This window comes from Cenococcum geophilum, assembly GCF_001692895.1.
Source record: "Cenococcum geophilum 1.58 unplaced genomic scaffold K441scaffold_4, whole genome shotgun sequence".
Lineage (NCBI taxonomy): Eukaryota > Fungi > Ascomycota > Dothideomycetes > Gloniales > Gloniaceae > Cenococcum > Cenococcum geophilum.
The window spans coordinates 3,172,362-3,189,679 of record NW_027137562.1 but is presented as its reverse complement, the minus strand read 5'-3'; positions in this window follow the sequence as shown (position 1 = coordinate 3,189,679).

Genomic DNA, 17,318 nt, shown 5'->3' with positions numbered 1-17,318 from the left:
TAGCTTTAGAAGCGGTAAGAAGGTAGGACGGATAGGGGGGTTGAAATTTAGAAAATTAGATTTTATGGTTAAGCTGTTTAAAAATTAGGAAACCGAGACAAATGCTGTATTCTCCGCTTACCTCTAAGCCAGTATATGATTTCCTATTTAGGAAAAGTCGTTTATAAGTAGTTGCTACTACCTCCGTATAAAATCTTCTTATTGTGCCTCTTTGGTCTTACTTGTAGATGACTAAAATTGTTCTATATTGAATTTACGTTTAAATATAAGCCCTGAAAGCTTCTTAACTTGTGAGATTGCTATATAGGTTAGCCCGGCTGTCTTATCCTTTTTCTTAACATTTAGAACTACCTGGTTAAGTGTTAGGCCCTAGCTTTTATATATAGTAAGAGCAAAAGCTAAAGTAATTGGAAATTGACGCCGTAAGTAAGAGCCTCTTGTACCCTCCTACTTATAAAGCACGGAAAATATAGGGATGACTTTTTTACCATCCTGCCGAGTAAATAGGGTAGGTCTGTTGTACCCATCTACTGTAATTAGTAGTAACTGAGGCTGATCCTTTTTAATATCCGCGTGTCCCTTCTATACGACATCTTTAACTGTACTAGTAGTACCGTTTACTAAGCCTAGTTTAACCCAGATATTCTATATTAGTATTACTTTCGCGCTAATATATAGGGCTAGATTCTCTATAGTATCGCACTAATTAGGAGTAACTTTCCGCGCACCTACACTAGTGTTAATTAACTTAATAGCCACCACTGGCTGTAAAAGGTCGCGAAGCTGAATAGTGTTATACTTACCTATAGCAGCGCGTGTGCTATATAGCCGAATTGCGTTGTTGAAGCCCGCAACCTTATTGATGGATAGGTCCTGCTTATACCTAGTTAAAAGAAGCTTCTAGGTTGAATTACTTACAGAATCACTACGTAGCTCTATAAGGGCGGTCCTAAATGTAGAGCTCTTAGCGTTATTACCGCCCTGCCGCATAACTTGATCTAAGACAGCTGTTTGGTTAATCGCCTTATAGGCTCCCTTTCCATGGCTGGCGAGCTCTGATGGCCTAGCGGGTAAATTGCTATATAAGGCCGCCTGACCTATAGGGGGAAGCTGATGGAAATCGCCTACTAGCAAGATGTTTAAGCCTCTAAAGTAGTCGTTGTTACGCGTAGGGTAGATCTAACGGAGGCGGTAATTAATTTAGGCCAGATATACTTGCCTAATTATAGATTTCTCGTTAAGGATAAGATAGTGAATATTCTTAAAAGCTTATTGTAGAGGCATAAGACTGGTAGTAGGCAATTTGTTAAATGGACGGTTCACCGGCAACCTTAATAGATCGTATATAGTTCTACCGTTAATATTAAAGGTAGCTACCTTAGTAGGGGCCGCTTAAGCTAATGGCGACGGCTTGCTATTAGCCCTTGCTATATTATAGAGTATAGTAGAGAGGACAGCAATAAGATATGATTTGCCGGTTCCTGCCTCTCCATTAATATTAATCCGTAGTGGGGGGGGGCCAAGGCCCACTTAGATCTGCCTATAGTGATTAACTATAACATTATAGATATAATGCTGACCTGGTTGTAAGGAGGACGGAGTTGCTGTTTGGGATAGGCGGCTCTATGGTAGAGGCTGTAGCTATGCTTCCTACTAATAAGTCCTCTTATTAAGCTGCGGGTATATACCCTAATGCGTACTCCAGTCGTAGTTATAATTAAGCTCCCTATTACTAAGCCTATTAGGATCCTTAATTTTAACTCTATTGGTATTTTAAACGCGGGTATATAGGGCCTTAAAGGACTGGTATAGCTCTAAGTCGTCTGCGAAATCGTCCTTAAACTTATTAATATTATTAGCAGTTTCGCGACCTTTCTCTAGTTTCTGATTGTAGAAGTAGTTAGGTGGGTGCTAATAAGAGTTAATATAAGCCTAATAGGAAGCCATATAATTAGGGGCCCCAAATCCATTAGTATAAGTAGCTATTTTCTTATACTCCCTCTACGGGTGATAAAGAATAAGCTTTACACGGTAGAACTTAGGATACTATGGATAGGAACGATTACCGTTATATTACGGAAAGTACGATATAACTTAAGGCCTTGCTCTTGGCCAACACTTATAAGTAGAGTAATTAAAATAGAGTAGAAAATTGAGGAAAGTAACGTCCTCTACCCTATCTGGGCGGCGCTTATATTTCTTATAGTTAGACAGTCCGCACCCTCTTAGTTACCCATTATTAAGCTTATACGTAGCGCTTTAATTGTCCTCCTAGCGGTAGTTTAAAGTTACTATATTCCTAGAGCCTTTACAAAGGGAAATGTTAAGAAGTAGATAGTATACCTCCTGCGCTAACTAATCGCGTTTAGTAATAAGCTTATTTATAAACCTAGCCACGACCGAACTAAAGGCATGAAGGCTATTGGCGTGCGGCTATACTAATTAGAGTAACTCCTGGTAGGAAGTCGACTTCTTCTTTTCCTTGCTGCAATATTTACCTATATAGTTAACTATTACTAATATACTTATAGCGGGTGATATATTAATATTCGCTATCCACGCTAATATTATAGCTGCATTATAACCATTAAGAAGCTTATCATTATGCTGCGGACAGAACGTCTAGTGATATAGATTTTAATCCTTTAATACAGCGGCCTTATTACAGAGAGAGCGTGGAAAATAAAAGCGGCACTCCTTTGCTTTAGTGGAGCCTTTCTTTAATTTTAAGCAGTAAGATTCGGTGTAATTATGGTGCTGTTGAAATCGATTAAGGCAGGCAGTAAGAAGCTCACTAGTATTAAGCTATTCTTTATAGCTAAGAGTAGAAGGATATCGGAGATCGGGAGGCCTAGATTGATTAGGATTAACTACGGATATAAAAGTAGTCCAGTACTTAGCAAAAGCCGCCCTTAACTTACTAGCTAACGGATCTGGCCTTAGGGCTGTTAAACTCCATAAGAAGCTATATATATGGCCACTACCTTATACCTGCCACTTATATTGGGACTAAAAGTCTATGCTATTAAATAGGCCCATAAGCACGTGCTTCCTAAATAGATTAAAGCGGCAATNNAGCTAGTAAGCAGNAATATGCGGATTATTGTTAAGATTTTAAGAAGCAATCCGGTAGCGCTNAGCCTTATTAGCAGCCTTATATTNGTTAAATAGAGGNATATAAGAGTGTAGATTATNCNAATATAGATTAGTAGCGCTAAGTGTAAAGAATAGAGACCCGCTCTTAATATTCTTAGTATAAGCTATAAGCTTATTTCTCTTCTGCCTCTAGTAAGGTCTAGTGCCCTTAAGGTTTTATGCATGCCGTATAATCTTATTTAGTAACTAGCCACCCCTATTGCCATTTATAAGATTACTGAGCTTATCTAAAGATAGACCATTTTTATCTAATCGGCCGTAAAGGAAGCGGGTGGTGCTAAGGGCTTGCTCTCTTATAATCCGATTAAACACGTAATAGCGAAATAAGGGGTGGCGGCTAAACCGACCGTCCTAATACTTGAGCATATGCTTAGCGTATGCAGCTAGGGTAACTGTACGGCTTTGTAGTATGTTAAAATCGGCTTTACTATAAGGAAATAGAGTAGGAAAGGCGCCGCGCATAATAAAACTAGCTAATCGCTTAGAGAGAGGTGTTTGTCGCATAGTAGGAACCTCTAGGCCCGCTTGTAGGTCTTATTAGTGTTAAACCTCGCGACCTAAAAGCTCTAATTCATTAAGGTTAGGCACTAGATTAGGAACCAAAGTATCTAGTACGTCGTCATTAAATTCGCCGTCTAGTATATTACTGCCAAGCTCGGCAGGCAGAGGATTAATAGCATGAGGATGTTATATAGGAGTAGTAGGGTAAGCCGTCGGGCTACTAGAATTAGACTCTAACTTGTTAATATAAGGTAGCTAATCTAATATAGAGCTATTTTTGGGTAAGCTTATAAGCCGGGTGCTACATATTTCAACGTCGCGATAATTAGGATGATTAACCTTTAGAAAGTAAAGCCACTGTGCTATAGCAGAGCGCCTTATAGCATACCGCTTAGTGAACCGCCGACTTAGGTATTTGCCACCCTCTACTGCCGTAGGCCTTACGACCAGTATATCGAGTTTAGTAGGTAGCCGTGGTAGCTGCCTCTAAGTCTTTAGTGTGTTCTGGCCAAAGCAGCAGACGTAGCCAGTATAGCGATATTGCTGGCCGCGTACACGCACGACTTACAGATGAACGTATACGCGCGCAATCAGAAGCTCCTCCACCGCGGTAAGTATAGGTAGGAAGCCAGGAATAGGCCCCGGATCGAGCCCGTTGCTTTCACCAAACAGGGGTAAAAGGGTTGGATTTTTAAGGCTATTGGCGTCCTTAATGCAGGCTTTACATACACCTATATTATTACCCTCCGTAGCTAGGCCCATTTGGAACTACTACTCCTTATAACGACTGCACGTCTCTATATATTTAGCCTATAGTATACTCCTAAACTTCTTAATTCGCTCCCAATCGACAGCCGAAATGGGTAGTAGTATGGCCGTAGTCGGAGCTTGCCGCGAGAAAGGTGGTATTGGCGGTAGGGTAGGTATTAGCGGAAGGGTAGGTATTGGCGGAAGGGTAGGTATTAGCGGTAGAGTAGGCATAGGAGCTAGTTCCGGCAAGGACGTATTTGGGCCATTTGGAGTGCCTCTGCTGCACGGAGCTTTATCTATAGTATATAGCGGAGGGGTAGGCGAGTAAGCTTTACCCCGCCGATTAAGAATGCGGTGCTCCCGTTGTATTGCCCTAATTGTCTTCCGCCGTTGAGCTATCTTAGGGGTATCTTGGCTATTCTGGCCGTGAGGCAGGAAGGCGTTCTTGGTATCGTTTTTAGGTAGAGCAGTTTACTGGCGCCTTGTAGGACGAGTCTTAGTAGTAGAACCTAACTTTACAAGAGCTCTCCGCTTATTTGAATTATATTTAGAGATCTAGAAAAGTAAGCAGAGGTAGAAGTAATATATAGGGAAGACGCGCCTTTAACCGATATAACTGGTATAGCTTTAAAAGCTTTTTTAAAGGGCCGTCTTTGACAAAGCTAAGGCGGGGCTTATGAATATGGCACTTGCTACACTAAATTACAGTAGGATCTGCTATATTTACAATGTATATAGCAGTATTAATAGAGGTGTTAACAAAAAGGAAGGCGCAATACTAGGATATTTTGATGTTTATAATATTTTGATGTTCGTCACGTGGATTCTGCCATAACTTACCGCGCGCGCTTTTTCATCTAACTAATTAGAAGCCGGCTTGGCGAGAGTTTGAATTCTAGGACCCGAATATAATAGACCACTCGTACCTCGGGTCAATAAAAGTAAAAGATAATTAACCTAAAAGAGAGATATAGAGGTAGGGTGGGAGGTAGATAAGGAGGCAGACAGAGAGGTAGGGAGAGAGGGAGGTAGGTAGAAAGTGTTAGGGGGAGGTGTATCCCTTCGACCGCGTCTAACGCCAAGGCCGCATGGACAGCTATACCGTGATGGCAGCTACATAGAAGTACATATAATTGGCTAGATCCTTATTGACAACGTTAGACGCAACTCAGTGGTCGAAGGTTTACCACTAGAGTAACTATTAAATTTATTAGTAAACTTATAGAAGAGATATTCCTCGCTTAGAGTAGAATCTAGATACTCTAGTGAGCCGGATGGTAATAGCTTTAGGTTCTCTGTAGTTTGGCCAAAACCTTGACATGCCAAGCCGCTCCATATCCCACCTACACGTGACATTGAATTTGCACCTTATCTTATAAATCAAACCCTTTATAGATCGTTGATGCGCGGGCGTACTGCTCCTTATTAACTAACGAATCTTCTACAAAGGGTCTAAGAGCTTATAGTCCTAGCTTTAGTAGTAATTAAAAGTTTTAAAATCCCAAATTGCTACTAAATCTTATATACTTTAGGTTTAATACTCTTTAAAATATTATAAAATAAAAGCCTTTTAGCTTTTCCATCTGCTTTTTAAATATTTATATTATATAAAAAGTCAAATGCAAGTAGTCAATTATAAAGATATATTTTAAATTAACTTACGGAGGTGCGTTTCAAAAGTCTTTGCCGGCCCTGCCTAGGTTGAGCCTAAAGAGCCCGCATGTAGCCGAAAATTGGGCGCATTTTAAGCCGGTTCTGGGGGACCTTAAAGGCGCCATTGGGCGGCTTCTAGCCCGTTGCCCTACCAACCTCAGGGAGTCACCGTGTAACGTTTCCCGCCCCAACGTCGCCATTCGGCCAAAAAGACACGGAGTGCTTGCGAACTTGTTCGCAAGCGCGGCGGGATCTAATATATGTACTCTTATACACCGCCCATAAGACCGCCCAATAAGGGGCGGCGAAGACTTTTGAAACGCACCTCCGTATTATATTTATATTAGGTTTTTTTAGACGTATAATTTAAGGAGCTGTAAAAGCTATAAGAGTTATAGTATTATATAACTTATAGCTTCTATACTTATACAACTAATATATATAGAATTATTTTATATATTTTAATAATCTTTATAATTTTTATAATTTATTTAATAAAATGTATTATAACTATTATTCATTTTTAATTAATGTCTAATACGGTCCCTATCTAGGTCCATGCAAATAAATACCGTTAAGTTAGGTATAAAAAACCTCTAAGGGAGACGTAAGGGATAATACAGCATATACCCCCCTAGGTAACACCTATACTACATTAACGGGAGGAAAAATACCGTTAGGTCGCTGTTCCGAGACTCTTATAAGGGAGTGTCCTGATTGCCTATCTTGCCCTATCTACCATTTATACCATACTTCCACTCGATTGTAGATTGCCGTAAGATTGCCGTAAGGTCTTATGCACCTGCCATTGCTCCCATTTAAATGCCCTATATGTGTATATATATACGCCTGCGGTCCTTATACTTATAGTATAATTTCCACCCTAAAGGAACAGCGGGACGAATTTAAACTATTATAGAACTAGGTGTCTTGTCCTAGGGCCCTAACCTAGGTCCCCTATATATATCCCCAGCCAAAGATATAGAGGAAGACAAAAAACCGTGTGGGTAAGTCTAGGCTATTGGGTAGGATAGGGAATAAGAGGCTTATTATAGATCTCCCGGGGCGTATACGGTTCGGTCTAGTTACTATACCGTGTATAAGTGCCGTGTAGTATAAAGGTATGCCGTACAGGAGGAAGGGGGTGCGACGGAGGTCGATGCCGCGGTTTGAATAATCAATTAGAATATACATTGAGACGTAATGGCTATGTTAAGTGTAGCTAGAAGCGTTGGATATATCGCGAGGACGGCTAACGCGCTAGTGGTAAGCGAACTAATAGTGCGATGGCAGAATATGGCAGAATATGGCAGGACACGGCTAATACGCTAGTGGTAAGCGAGCCAATGGCGAGGTGGTAGAATATGGCAGAATATAGTAGAACGCGCCTAATATATATGTGTAACGCGCGTTATAAGTAGAAAAACAATAATCCACTAACAACACCGCATAGTATATATTATTGTAATATATAATAATAATAATAATTCATTACTTAACGTCCGATTTGGATCCCTACTAGGCCCACGCGGACTACTCCTTATTTATATATAGGGAGAAAACTCTATTTAAGAAAAATAAGAAAACCCCGTGATCCATCTCCCCGCCTTTTAGGACTCGCCTATTTAGCGCCTGTAAGTCGCCTATGGTGCTCTACTACCTTACTATTTAACCTCTTTAGGAACCACTACTGCCGTAATAAGCCTATAGACGCGCTAGTATTACAAACTTTTACTCTACTACTGTAGAGTTACTAGGGGGCACCTACTGCTCGCCCCCTTACCTTTTATTACTATTTCCCTTACAACCCGGAACTAATTTAGCACATTTTAACTAATAAGCCACTAGGTAACCGCCTTAAGGCCTTTTTATATTAAGAGCAGTGTATTATAGTTCTCTATACTAGCTACTAAAAGTATTATTTCTTAATTGGTGTATAGGGGGCATAGCAGTATTACGTGTTTTGGTGTCTGTCTTAGCTAGCCATATTCGCATCTTAGGCTACCTACTAGGACACCCACCCAGTAAAGCCAATTTTTTAGTCCTATTATTCCTATTCTTAAGAGTGTTACTATTGTGTTTTCTGCCTTTATTAGGCCTTCTTAGAGCCCTTAAGTATTTACCCCCTATGGCGTTAACTATGCTATAGCTTAGGTTTATCTTGCCTAAGTCAGCCTCTATACCTTTAACTCCTATTTACCTCTCTAATATTAGTCCAACCAGTATTACATTGCGGTAGATGGTTTCCCAGCGTTCTTATATATTCTACTCTGGCTCCTTTCTTTATCTTGCTATTATCTTTACTAACCTCTTACGCGTCTTCCTTCCTCCTCTATATAGGCCTAGGCCCTAAAGCAGCACTATTCTTCTTCTACTTTCTTTACCTATTTCTCTAATATCTCTTCCCTACTTTAGGGTTATTGGTTTGTTCTCCTATAGGGCACCCTAGGGTCCCTCTATAGTTTACTTAGGCGTGTCTTAATATACTTTATAACATTAGAGTTACGTTTATTTTGCGTTCTTTATATTATAGCGGCTTTAATATATAACTATAGGGGGGGAATATTGGATTCCTTCTTAAGCAGTACTGTGGCCGTTTGCTTGTACCCGCCTATAATACTCCAGAGGTAGGCTATTTAGACCTTTTAAAGTGGTTTAAGGAGTAATTTTAGGGGGCCCTTCTTAGTTTCTCTAATGGCCCAGATACTAGATCTATATATTATAGTTAGCTAGACGACTACTATATATAGTAGGCGTGACCTCTAGAAGCATAGACCCCATATAGAATTAACAATCCTAGATAAAGNNATAAACTATNCTTNGCCTTTANNGGCCNCTTNNNCCGNATATACGCTCNACNNNAGCTTACTNTCTACCNATACTCNTAATACCCTTAGGCCCTAAACTAGTTAACCCCTAAAGCCTTANATGCGAATTATATNCTANAGATCTNNAGATTAGTTACGTTTTCTTATAAAATAGATTAGCTGGTATTTCTCTAGTAAGAATTAGACTCTATAACGTTTTGCCTACTCTATATAAGTATTATAGGCTTTCTCTAGTGTTCTACAGTTCTCTACGGCTATTGGCCCGTATATAATTAGGTTTATATCGTTAACAAAGCCTATCCCCTAGGTCGCCCCTTCCTTAAAGAAGTCAAGTAGGTTGCTTATAAAGAAAAGAAAGAGTATAGGCGAGAGGGGTGATCCTTATAGTATTCCTGTTATAACTGCGATAGGGGGGCTTTAGTATCCGCTAAAAACCAGTAATATTTCTTTCTAGCCTATAAACCCTTAGACAAATTATATAATCTATTCTAGGAAGCCCTTTACCCTAAGGATATACAGGAGACGCTCGTGGGGTATATTATCGTAGGCACTACTAATGTCTAGGCTAAGCATTAATACTATAAAGTCCTTTCGCATCGCCTATACAGATTTAATGGTGGCAGTAAGTAGCGTAAGTACTAATAGTGTTAAGCGGTTCTTTCTTGCCCCTATTTAGCTTTATAGTAGTAGGGCGTATTCCTCTACCGTATCTGCTATGCGTTCCGCTATTACCCTTTCTAAGATCTTACTAAAGGTGTTTTCTAAGGCAATAGGGCGGTAGCTTCCTGGGATTAAGTAATCTACTTTACCTTCTTTTTATAGGACAACCGTCGTTATAAATCTTCTAAGTCACGGATAGTAGCCTATAGTAAAGCATGCTCTAGCTACATCTATAAGCTAAGGTGCTATAAGTGGCCCACAGGTTTTTAGGGCCTTATTTAGAATCCTATCTGGTCCTAATACTATATTATTTAAAAGGCGGCTAATAGTTCTAGCCATTTCCTCTATTATTATGTCGCTGTTAACCCGCAGGCAAGTCACCGGTATTTCGCCTGTGATATTACTAAGGTCTACTAGAGCCGGTTAGGGGAAGAACCTTTCTATAAGGATCTTTGCCTTCTTATTGTTGTTATTTATAGCCTATAATTCTCCTGCTCTTTGTAGGGGTAGTAGGTATAGGTCTTCTACTAGGCGCCCTGCCTTTTTCTTTGCCCATTTCGCTATATCCTAAAGGCCCTTATTATAGGGGAGGCTCGGGTTAGAAGTATGCTCGTTTATAAACCGTCTCCAGTTATTCCTTGCTTCTTTTTTTAGGGTATTCTTTAGCTAGTTTCTTATATCTTTATATCGTCTCTTGTCTTTAGGGTCGTGGCTGCTTATATATTTCCTTTTTGCTTATTGTTAGCTAGTAACTAGAACTGCGTATTATATAGACTATATATGTCGCGCGTAGGGGCCCGGTTTTAAGATCGGGCAGTGCTCTTTTAGCCTATTTTTAATTGCTGCCTGGATCCTTTCTAGTCTTTGGTTAATTTCCTTAGGGGTAGTTAATAGGCCTCGCTCGTTTAGTATTAGGTAGATTTCTTCTAGGTCTTGGAGTTATTATTTAACTACATTAAGGAAACTATCTATCTTAAGCTTCCTTATTGCGTATCTTTTTCTATTTAGTTGCGCTTTAGTATCTAGGTCTAGCTGTATCTAAATAGGGATATAGTCTAAGGTAAGTGCCCATTCTTCTTTGGGGTTATACCTTTTAAGTCTCTGGTATAGGCCTTCGTCTATAAATATAAGGTTAATTATACTTCTGGCGGTGCCTTATTGCTATATAATTGCTCTTAGGGGGGTAGCTAGCTTAAGGCCCTAGATATCCATAGCTCTTAGTAGGCACTCTAACTGTTAGTCTGCAGCAATATAGATACCCCCCTACTACGGGTAGTAGAGGTTTATATCTCCTAATAGGATAGACTCTATACCTTCGGTTTCCAGTAAGCTTATTACCAATATAATATTCTCTATTTATAGGACCCCTTTAACCCTAGGGTTATATACATTAATAATTTATACCGGTCCCCTATATATTTGGATTATTATAACTATAATATTTAGGTTAACTGCCTATTATAACTATAAGAACAGGCTAATAGCCTTGCTAATTATAAAGCACATATATATGGCTACTTTTGGTTTATATAGGAGCTAGAATCCTTAGGGGCAGTATATTAATTATATAAAGGTATTATAATACGGCTCTTATATAGCAAGAATATAGTATTTCTCTAGGTCTAGACTATCTAGTAGGGGCCTTGTAAGGCGGTGGTTTATATTGCCGCAGTTATACTATATAATAGATAGGTGGCGGACCCCTAGTGAGGGTCCTTTAACTTTCCTTTATTCCTCGCTTCTTCTATTTCCACTTTCTCTAGGATATTTAGAGCTTTTATCTCTTATATCTATACCCTAGTTACTACTTATTTTATATAGAGCTTTCCATTCCTGTGTCTTATATTCCTATTAGCGCTTCTATATCTAAATCTATTATTATTACCGGTTTTTCCCCTGTTCTTACTAGTTAGCTATATACCCTTTATAGGTCGGCTGCGAATATTATATTTGCCGCATTAAGTCTAATTCTTAATTATCCTGGTCTTAAGCCTACTATTACTATCTATAGGGGTCTTCCTACGGGGCGTCCTCTCCCTTATATCCCCTGTGACCCTTATGTCCCTAATTAGTCTAGTGATATCGCACGGCGTCGCTTCTGGCCCGTTAAGGCTTAGGATAGCTAGCCTAGCCCTCTAGTATTAAAGGTAGGAAACGCTAGGAAGGCACCTGCGTCCCCCTAGCTTATTACCTATTATTTCCATTTATATAACCTAGCGTACAGTTATTCCCGCAGCTATTAAGCCCTTACCTTCCGTCTCCTATATTTAATGCAGTCTTTTCTCTCCTACGCCTTATATGTGCTTCAGTGGCAGTTCGCATATTTTATTTAGTTTTAATTTAAGTAATATCTTATATTATAGGGGCCTGCACAGTAGCCGTAGCACACCTATACTGCACATATAGATTAGGTGTGTCCCCATTATATATAGCAATAGCATTATTCTAGGCATAGTCTGTGGTTATAGAGCCTTATATTGTATATAAGGCTATTTATAATTATTCCTTTTTAGATAAGGAGTTTTTACATTTCTAGTATATATATACTGATAATAAGGGAGCCATGCGTTTATCCGGCGTCTCCTTAGCGAGTCTTTAACAACCCTTATGTCCTCTTATTATTCTTATTATATACTTAGTTTACATTTTCCTATTAAAGCCATTAGATTTAGGTAATTTCGAGTCCTAGTATAAGGCGTTCCGTTTATCTTACTATCTCCTATATAATTGCTATATTATCCGCCTAGCGTCCCTTTTCTACCCTAAGGCTTATAGGAACCGCTAGGACTTTAACTAGGTAATCCTTACGGAGTACTTTTATACTAATACGTTTTCCTAGCCTATCCCCTACCCTTATAGCTCGTTCCTTTGCCTATTAGTCCTTTAGGGTAACTCTAATATCTCCGCTCTTAAGGTGTCGGACTATAATAGCGTTATAAACCTCTTTATATATCTCTATAAGGACTTTTATTTCTAATTATCCCCTAAGCCCCTCTACTTATTCTATATTTGGTTATATTATAATTATATACCTAGTTATTAACTTAAGGGGGGTAGGTTCCCTGTGCTATAAAAGCATAGCTATAGCGGCCTAGGTGCGGTTCGCCGGTAAGAAGGGATTATACTTATTTTTAATTTTACTTAGCCGTTAGAGAATTTAATTAAGGGTTTGCTAGAGGGGCGCCTAAGGTTTACTAAACTAGCGGAGCTATTCTACTAGCTATATTAGTTCGTTATAGCTAACGGTTACTCCCCTATAATTCTAGATACTAAACACATCTAATAGGCTTTATATTTTATCCGATGCCTTCTTAATAGAGGTATTTCCGCTTTATGGTGTAGTATTCGCCCGTCTTTATTGTGGAGGGCCATTGCTAGGCGTAGTTCTAGCGGTCGCGCGCGAGTGCGAGCCACCGTTGTTTGACGTGTGCCTCCCCTGCAATGCATGCATCTTAGGGGGATTCTCTGGGTGTTTTTCAGGGTTCTTTTGGTTGGTTTTGGTCTTTTTAGGCCGGGTGCAGCAAGAGCTCCAGTTCTTTAGTAGTTTTTAGGCTCCCTAATTCTTATTGTAATATATATATTCTGCACGTTGTTAAAGTATACTAATACTAATTAGTGAGCGCGTATAGATTAGGAAATACGCATTGGTTTAAAAGACGTCTAATACTCCACCTTATAACGGCCTTATTTTAGTTAAAGAGAGTACTAAGGATAATCTAGAAGCTTAATAGCTTGCTATTACCTATAGACCCTTATTACTGCTAAAAATCAAACAATATACTCTAGATTTAGAAGAATATTACTTCCTACCTTATTAAAAGTTAAGTTTTTAATAACTTATATTAACTACCCTTTCTCCCTCCTTACGAATACTATAAATACTCTCTCTCTATAAACACTAACACCCTCTATTAATAACCTCTTTATAACTAAATAAGATGGCTATACCTATAAACTAGAAGGCAGAGGTAGAGTAATAGAAGAATAGAATTAATATATAAACTNCGANTAATAATNATATTATANACTATNTTTAGTTTAAGANATAGGAATANAATAANNATAACTCTNTTAANAGCGCTTTATAGGACTACTTTTAAGAAGACTTTAAAGAGTTTATTATAGATATATTCTCTTAAGCTAGCACCAAAACCCTTAAGAATCTTTTCNTCCTTNTTTATAAAGGAGGAGTATANNTATATAAGAANNATAAACGTACTAAGCTTNNANAAGTTTTGGCTAATATACTACTTAAAGAAACTTAATATAAATAGAGCTAAGAAGAATTTAATAAAGCCTATAAGGAGCAATCTAATAGCACCTTTAAGTCTAATATACTCACTAACGTATTTATATGCGGCTTAAAATATAAGACTGTATAAACCCTTATACCTTAATTAATACCCAAAAGCATACCTATAACAACTCTACTAATATCTTAAACAACTCCGCCTCTAAGTCCACTACTCCTACCTCCGTAGGCCATAACACCTACTACTACTATACCCGTTACCACAGCACCTACTTCTATACTAGGGTATAGAAAGGAACTAGTAAATATAGCTAAGTTATATACGGACGACTAGAAATACAGTAGTACTAGCAAAAACTTTAACTTTAAGTTAATAATCTTCTACGATATCTATAATAGAGCAGACGTTCCACCTAATACCTACCTTAAGGCTCTCCCACTTATACTACAAGGCCTAGCTCTAGATTACTACTATAATGCTAGACTTACCACATTTATATTTAAGGACGCTTATAAGTTACTTTATAGCTTCTTTAGAGGACCTAGTTCTAAACGCAAAAGCCTTAATAAATAGAATTTAATATTACTATAGATAGTTATATAAAAGAATGCGAACAAATTAACCAGTTAATATCTTCAGATACTAGTTACTAAACTCTCTTAACTACAGCATAGACTAAATTTAGAACTATAAGGAGTCCTATTCCTTTATAACAAGCTTATTATATCTTATTAGGGGATTCCCGCATATTAAATTGCTATATTAGATCTACTAGATAAACTAAGCCCCCTCATTAATAAACTATAATCCTTAATTACGGCTTATAAAAAGCAGAACTTAAAATAAGTTTAAGCCTATTATACAGACCGCTAATACCTTAGAAGGAGAGACAACTATAACTAAAATCGCAATTATAATTAACCTTGATTCCCTCCTTAATATAAACTATATTACTTTATATATAATAAGGAGGAGCGCGTCCGTAGGCTTGTTACGGCAGCAGTGGTTCCCAAGGAGGTCAAACAGTAAGGTAGTAAAGCACCACAGGCGACTCGCAGGCGCTAAGCAGGCGAGTCCCAAAAGGCGGGGAGATGGATCACGGGGTTTTCTCATTTTTCTTAAATAGAGTTTTCTCCCCACATGTAAATAAGGAGTAGTCCGCGTAGGCCTAGTAGGGATCCGAATCGGACGTTAAGCAATAAATTATTATTATTATTATATAATAAGGAGGACTATTACTTATAAAAGTATAGTAAGAAAAAATAAGAAGAGGTAAAGGCTTAGTTTAGAAGTATTAATAAGAACAAGTTTAATAAGTTTAATAATTACTTTACTTAACGCCTTAATTAATACATCGCCGACTATAAGGACAATAATAGTATTAACTTAGAAGAAGAGCTTAAAGAAGTCTTTTATATACTAACTATTAATGTAAGTACTAAGACAGTTAACCAGAACAATTAGTTGCATATTAATCACTTCTACACATCCTTTAGTTAAGTTAAGTAATAGAAAGCAACCCTTATAGCTACTAACCTAGCAAATAAGGCCTTTAGTTATTTAGTCACAACTATAGATAGCGTAACTCCTTTTATATAAACACCTCTCGTAACTAATAAAGACCTATTTACTTATAATATAACTACGTCCCGCTATACTATAGACCACTTTCTAGGTATTATAATTAATATAGGAGCCTCTAAACGCTTTACGGCAGAATATAATTAGTTTTTAGCATTTTAAAGACTTAATACCAATATATAACTCGATATAACTATATAAGGCATAGTTAACGTATAATTTGGTATTAAATTAACCTTATTAATTAGATTAGCTAAAGTAGCTACCCCTATTATATAAGAGGCCAGCCTGACCGGAACGTATGATTATCTAATCAACAGTGTCACCGGTAAGTAGAAGGTAAGTCGAAGGTAAATAGAAGGTAAGTTAAAGGTAGAATAAGTTTCACGTATTAAAGGACAAATGCTTCTAACTACTTCTATTTAAAGACTAATTGCTGGTTCTTCTTTAGAGGAGAACCAGCTCCCTATATAATCTTTCTAAGACGCCAGTAAAACCCTTTACCCCTTATCTGTCTAACCGTGTCTTCTAGGACATAAATGGAATATAGGTAAGACCTCCTTCTGGAATATAGATAAGACCTCCTTCTATCTCATCTAATATGTACCTTCTAGGGAATTCCGTTATAATTGCCTCCCCTTTAAGGGTCTTAGTCCTCCAAGACTTTGCCTCTACTAAGCTTTTATAAAGTTCCGGCTAAAACCACTAGGGAAATTCTTAGTAGAAAGGTACTCTATAATGCGGCTTATAGCTAGTTCTTTACTAGCGTGGAACCTTACTTTATCCTTAGTTCCTCTACTCTTTTCCCACTATAGTTTCCTATAATGCCTTTATAATGGAACTAAAATAATAATAAAAAAAATTAGATAGGATTCACCTTTCTTATTATAAGAGTTTATTATAAGTTAATCTAGAGGTTATCCTATANAACNCNTNTATAAGCTACTATCCCNATTNACCTNAAATNGANTCTAATAATAACGTCTTTATTTTAATTTTCTTCCAGTTTATAAGCTGTCGCCTCTTACGCGTCTTTTTATTAACAACACTATTCGTCTTATCTTTTAGCAGACTATTTCCTCTATATCTCCGCTTTCAGCTTCCATATCTCTAGCTATTCTTTTATAGCTGCTTTATTCTCTTCTCGTAACACGTCTATAAGTAATAAAATCCCTACCTTATCTTCTTATAATAATACTAACTTCTTAAAGTATTCTCTTATAATGGCTCGTGGTCCCTAGACCGGCGGCAGTATTATTAATCTCCCGGTAACGCCCTAGACAGCGTCTATTACTCCTACGGCAGTTTCCCTAAAATGCTATTATTACTACGTTTATGCTCTTACGCAGGATCCTTCCTATATCTATAAGATGCCTTACTCTAGCGAAAACAAATCTAAGTACTCCTATTATTATAGTAGGAGAAAGACCTGCGTCCTAGTATTTCCTATTCCGTCCTATTCTAGATTTTGCTAATTATACTAAATCCCTGCTATCTATATATATAAGACTTATAGGCTCTAATACGCTATCTAAAATTTCCGCTAATATCCTAATAGTAATAGGCGGGGACAGAAGGTATCTTCCCTCGCTCGTAGACTCTTTAATTCTATAAGGGTTTCCACTACTATAGAGACGTAATATTCTCGGACATATAGTGTCTAGGAGCGCATATACGAACAGCTCGTCCTTATTAATAATAACATTCGTACTCTTACGCGGGCTATTCTAGCTAGGTAAGTTTCTCTAGTAACTTACTTAGGAACTATACTAACTCCTTTAGCTAACATCTCTCTAATCCCTACTTAGACGCCAATTTAGAACCTAGGGATACTAAGGATAGCGATAAAGGTTAAGATAAACGTTCTCCTCACCAGTCTCCCGCCCATGCTAGTCCTTCCAGTACCCGTTGTTCTAAGAAGAATATTAGTAGAAGT